Genomic DNA, 6,316 nt, shown 5'->3' with positions numbered 1-6,316 from the left:
ATCACGTAAGCTTGATGGTCTTTAGGTTTGCGATGAGGGAGTTCATCTTTAGCACAGACGACAGGATTCCAAGAAGCCGTATACGAACTGTGGTTCAAAAGGTAATAAAGTTCCCAGGTATCCATTGATTTGTGTGTGCTTTTTTTCTTCTTCACAGGTAATAATAAATCGTCAATTCGATCCTGACTTTTTGCTTGAAAATGTCTGACGAATAAACGGTTATTCGTTCTGTTTCCTCACTCTGATTCAGGAGAGCTTCGATACGATGGATTTCTTGAGTGGTTAATGGTGGACAAGAATGTTCACGCAAGTCTTTATACCACTGATGCAACACGTCTTTGTTCGAGATGAGACTCCAAGCTTCGTCCAGATACTCGTCCAATTTTTCTTCTTGACTGAACATCAGGCATTTATCGTGTTGAATTTGACTGGGATGATCGTTTTGACATCCATAGCAATTTTTCTTGATCAATTCCGTCATTTTGTCGACCAAGTGTTTGGCAAAACAGGAGACTAAATGGGCTTCTTGTTCTGGCCATCTTGACTTCATCATGATCACTTCTTCTTTTTCCACGATCTCCTCACATTTCATGTCCAAAGTTTCTCCACTAGGTAAAGAGGGATAACAGTCTTCCATGGTTTCTAGTAATCTAGGACGACTTCTCTCAAACTGTTGATTTCTATCGTATTATCGAATTCTGCATACAGGATGACGTTCACCGTTTCATCAGGGTCTCGGTCTTTAAACTGAATTTCCACACGAATCTGGCCGGATTTTATAGGGTGGAAATGTCCCTCGTCGCTGCCTTAGTCTGGAGTGAAATCGAAAGCCCACAAAGCATAGCCTCCTGCATAATCTTCGTACGTAATACCGTGACTGGTGTTGGCTCCTAACTGGCCGGTGGCTTCGTAGAGGGACAAGTACGATCTCAAGTAATTTTTCTTGGTAAAGTCAGGTTCGAAAGGTCGGGTACACAAGGTTTTGCCATCGCGACTGACTTCGATTTTGGACACGCCAAAGTGTTGAAAGTAGAAAGGATTTTTTTCGGCAGCTCCGTTGAAGGCTGTATTCTCGACGATACCAACGATCAAACGTTTGGGTAACTGTCCTTGGAACTGTCCGCTGTCCCTTGGGAATGGTGAAGGTTTTCACTTCCACGCGTCGTATGGGATACTTGGCAGTCGTTCTGCTCAACGTCTGATTGATGTCGTTTCCCACTTTAGGTAACACTTCCACACGGCGTACGTAGAGTCTGGCTTCTAGGATTTTGGTTTTGTAACCGTCACTATCAGCCAATAAATGGAAAGCGGCACTGCTACGATTCAGTCTCAGGCGGACATCCACCCCGTTCAGCAAATACTTTTCTTGCAACCACATGTCCAAATGCAAACGATCCATCAGTTCTAAACTTGTGTCGGCTCCCGTGATTCTCTTTCTTCGTTCTACAAATCCATCATTGTTGTCTTTCTTTTCATCAGTCTCCAATATTTCAAACTTGGTAGGTTCGTCAGCTTCCCATACCACACAGGCATTGAGATGAGTGTTCTTGGCATCTATTCCGTACGTCAAGAGATTTTCCAGGTAGGCACGATAAGGGTAAGTATCCATGCTGCTACTGACCAGTTTGTTATTCAAGTACAAGTCCACTCCACTGAACAAGGAATGCATGAAATTGTTGACGGGAGCTACTGCTTCATCATCTATAGCACCTCCAGTCTTATCTAGAATTTTGACTTTCAGGTATAAGTAACTGCTATTCAGATCGATGTAATCTTCGGGCTGTCCTTTGATTTCAAACTCGATGGGAGTGGAATCGGTCAATGAGGAGACGGGGTGAAATTCCACCCACTGGGATTCTTGCATGGTCATCATCGTGGGGGGCATGGCAAACAGATCCAGTTCCGTCTTGGAACAAGCGCAAGACTCTCGGTGCATCATTTTTTTTTTTGTTCTTTCTCAATTATCGAAAACGTCTAAGTCTCTAACGGTTCTTCTTTTCTTGGCCTTTCTCGCTTGAAGTCTGGTGAAAGGGTGTTTTCTTCGTCGTCTCTTTCTGCCTTGTCCTTGCTGAATGCCTGACTCGGTAGCGTGGAGGGCATTTATAGGTGTTTCTCGGTGACCCAAAATGTCTTTGCCCGTTTGCAGCAAGACATTTTTGCCTGCCCTCATGAAGGCTTCTTTAGGGTTTTGTTTGTCAATGATGACATTTTGGAGAAATTCTTTGCCTTGCGTCAGTGCCGCATCTTTCAAGGCGTGCAATCCGCGTGTCACCATCGGTTTCAACACCGGGGCCACCGAACGAAAGGCCGATTTTAACATATCTCCTAAACCGTGTCCTCGCTGTCGAGCAACCCCTCGGTACACTGGATACATGACTTACGAATCGTGAGAAAACCGTTTTCGAAAATGGAGTTTCACCGTGACTTTTCCTTTGGTGAATGGAATATTTTGTCCCAATCTCCTTTTATAGTAATGTTGACCGTGTCCAAATACGACTTACTGACAGGCAAATAGTGAGGATGTACAAATTCGCGGTGGACGTGGTAAGTGTTTCCACCTTCCTCGTCAGTGTTCGTGGCAGAATCCACTTTGAAAGGAATGACACGCAGTAACGGTACGGAGGTGTGTCCCACCACGTTATACTCCACCACATCGGAGTACACAAACATCAAATTCAGTCCTTGGTTCAGTTCTACCGGGGCACGAAATAACTTGCTAAAAGACTCGTTGTCGTAAACGATGGGTAATTCGCTTTTCTTCATCATGCTCATTCTCAGGTTCATGTCTCCGCCCAACATGTCATACAATTCAGGACAAAATAAAATGGACAGGATTTTACTCCGTTCAAATTTCATCAAGAAGCGACGAGCTGTTTTGTGGTACTCCATGGTGACATTTTTGTTAACATGCTCTAAAGCTTTCAGAAACACGACATTAAACCTGGAGGCTATGGTGCTGACCAAATGTTGACCACTAAAATAATAGCCTGGGGAAATGAACAAGTGATAGGTGGTGTACTTTTGTGTACGGGTTTTCTTGTCATATTTGACATTGCTATCCATCCACTGTTGCAATTGTTCGTCATGAACTTCCACATCAAAAAAAATTTTGATTGGGAAGGACATTGAGGACTTGGGTCGGGTGAATCATTTCTACTAAAGCCACTTCCCAATGGGCTTCGTGATCTAAGGGGATGGCCTGAGGTAATTTGGCCGTGTAACAGCACAACGTGTTGTGGGGAAACACCTCCATGGAACTGTCACTGGGTAAGGTTAAATAAAATTGGTTTTGGTGACTCATAATTCCAGAGTTCTGTGGCTGTCCGAGGGGTTACTGGACGTCAGAGGCGTGTCTCCGCCCAAAATGGGGTTCTGATTGTGGTGATTGGAGTGGTGACTGGCACTGGCACCGGACACAAGGTTCCCGTTGGAAGAGAATTTCAGGGAGGGATTGAGAAGCAGGTAACCGATGCAACTGCTCAATAAAATGGTCCACAAGTGTTTGTCTCCTTGTTGCAAACTCAAATTGGCGATGGCTGCCCCGATGACACAATACACCACGAAGATTTGGCAGAAAAAGACGATTTGCGTTTTAGGCACACGTTCTCCACACCACACCCACAAGGGTTGTTTTTGTAAATCTTGCACAGAAGAACTAGGTGAAGGAGGAGTGGTCGACGTAGCTGCGTCTGCTGTGTGAAAGGGCATGATGGTCACTTCTTTTTATAGTCGATGACTTGCGAAGCGTCGATCCAAGAATCAAAACTGGGTGGGTATCCTTCCCAACGTACTTTGACTTCTTTGACACGTCGTTTGCCCACTTTACGGGTTCTGCGTTCGAGAATGCTTTCGATGTCGTACACGTCGTCTTATTTTTTGGTGACACGTTGTAACTCGGGCAAATAAAACGTTCCTTTGAGCACTTCTCCGTTCATGTCTTCCAATTTATAGACGGCAGGATGACGGCCATGCACTCGTCCAGTGACGCGAAACAATTCGGTCGTCCAGTTAGGTAAGTAACTTTTGTCGAAAGTGCGTTTGGTTTTGCCAACATGTCGTCAAAAATGACCAAATGGGTTAGACGGGAGTCAGAGACGATGCCGTCGTCTTCTTTAGGAATGCCTTCCACAAACACGATGGAATCGCCTTGACTTTCTCGCAAGAGGCTGTACGCCGATTGCCACTCTTTGTAACACCACACGATTCGTTGAGGGGGTCGATCGATCAAATGATGTTTATGTTCGATCAAACGTTTGACGAATTCGGTTTTGCCTGAACCGCTAGGTCCAGCAATGAGCATGTTAAAGGGATTGCGAAGATACAAAGCCTCCCAACTGGCACGATCTAAGTGTTCGTCGATGACTTTGACAGTAGAGGAAGAGGGAGCAGAGACAGCAGAGGTAGCCATAGTGTGAGAAATGTCACTTGTGACACGAAAACAAACAAGACAAGAGTTTATATACTTTTTTTCAGAACACGTTTATTGAATGTTTTTTTCAAACATGAATACGAAAGACAAAAATGCATAAAAGCCAAAGGCTTAAGTACAAGAATAAAAGGCACATGATAACCATGAACGTGGAATAAAAGCAAGTGTCTGTACAACAACCACATGTTTTGGGTAAAGTTCTAACCAGTTCTATAGTAGGGGGTAAGGTCACACAAGTGTCCTCCCGAAAGGGTCTTTCAGGCCTGTCCACGACAGTCCTGTCCTGGGTGACGGGTTCTTCTGGCACCGTCACTAACACAGGTTGAAAAGTAACTTTTTTCCTTGAATAACTCTCGTGCATGCTGGGCTACCTCTTGTGTCCAAGACTCAAAACCCTGGTCTCGGTGATGTCCAACATTTGACTCTTAACCAATCTGGTTTCTTCTTCGTCAACGACATGGTAAGTTACTTCAATGAACAATGAACTATCGATCTTGCCTAGGGTTCCTTTTTATATACAGACCAATACCGACGTCACGTACGGCAACGTGAAGTGATTGGGAAGTCGCACTCGCTTCTGGTATACAATTTGATAGACTTTTTCCAAGGGTCGACTGACGATGTGGTGAGTGGGTAAACGTACAATCTTGTTCGGTTGATAGGTGGTCACTTTAAAGTTTCCATCCTCTCCCGATTGCAAGGCTTCTTTCAATACCCAAAGTTGACCACTCGACTGGTACGATAATTCAGAGTCAGTCCTTTCACTTTGCACGTCGTGTGCACTTCTCCTTGTGGGTCCCGGTATTCGTAGCCGTAATTTTTGGGGCCGCCACTGACGAAACTTGGAATCTTGTCGTCGGGATGCTCGTCTGTCCAGGCTCCTAAACGGTCTCCTTCGATGTCAGGGTGCTGTTGACTCGGGTGATGGATGTAAATGCAACTGTCCGTGTCAAAGTACAGGACGCGTTCCCCTAACAGTTCTAAAGCTTCGTACAATTTTAAGCGAGCATGAGCTGTCACGTAAGCCGCAATGATGACATTTCCAAAAGGGTCGTCTTGTACAAAGTCCAGATCTTCTTCGTAATTGACCAAGATCAAATCCTCTCGAACGACGTCCACGTGTTTCATGTATTTGGTTTTGTCGTGAATCATCTGGAAGTAGCGGGAAGGTTCTGTCAAATATTCCGTCTTGGGTAAACACGGTCGTTGTGCCATTTTACCCCACAAGCAATTTAACATCACTTTGGCAAACGATCGCCTGCCTTCGTTTTTTTCGATGTGGTCTAAAGAGATGCCTTCTTGTTCGTAGTATTTCTCTTTGAATTTTATTTGGTCTTCGGGAGTGTGACACCAGGAAGGATAGCCGCTGGCTTCTTGTTTCAGTTTCAAAAAGGCATCCACGTAGTCGGCGAAAATGCCTTTCTGAGTAGGGTCACCCTTGTGGTACTGTTGTGTCTTGGGAAAGTGGCAAATTTCGTACACTTCTAACAGTTGGTATCCCATGTCCAGAGCTTTGAACAATTCTATGCTGACCCAGGTTCCCGTCAAGGTCCGTTCTTCCTGGGTGTGCTGACAAGGCTGATCTTGGTTGCACGTTTCGGCACAAGTACGGCACAATGGAAACATCAGTTTGCCTTGACAATGGTGAGGTAAGACGGGATGGTATAGGTTCGTGGGAGGCAAAACTTTACACTTGATCAAGCCTTCGTATTGTCGAATGTTTTTCAGGTCGATGTGTTCCGTTAACAATTGCGGGTGCCCTACAGGAAAGCGACAATATTTGCACACGTAGGGATACAGCGAACACACGTCCAAGTATTTGATTTCTTCTCCTTTCTCTTCGTCGGCTTGGTACAGCAAACAGGTGGCATTGGTCCTTCCTCCGTA

The sequence above is a fragment of the Sinohyriopsis cumingii genome, chromosome 7 (assembly GCF_028554795.1).
Source record: "Sinohyriopsis cumingii isolate HCF-2022 chromosome 7, ASM2855479v2, whole genome shotgun sequence".
Taxonomy (NCBI): Eukaryota; Metazoa; Mollusca; class Bivalvia; order Unionida; family Unionidae; genus Sinohyriopsis; species Sinohyriopsis cumingii.
This window is presented reverse-complemented; position numbering follows the sequence as displayed.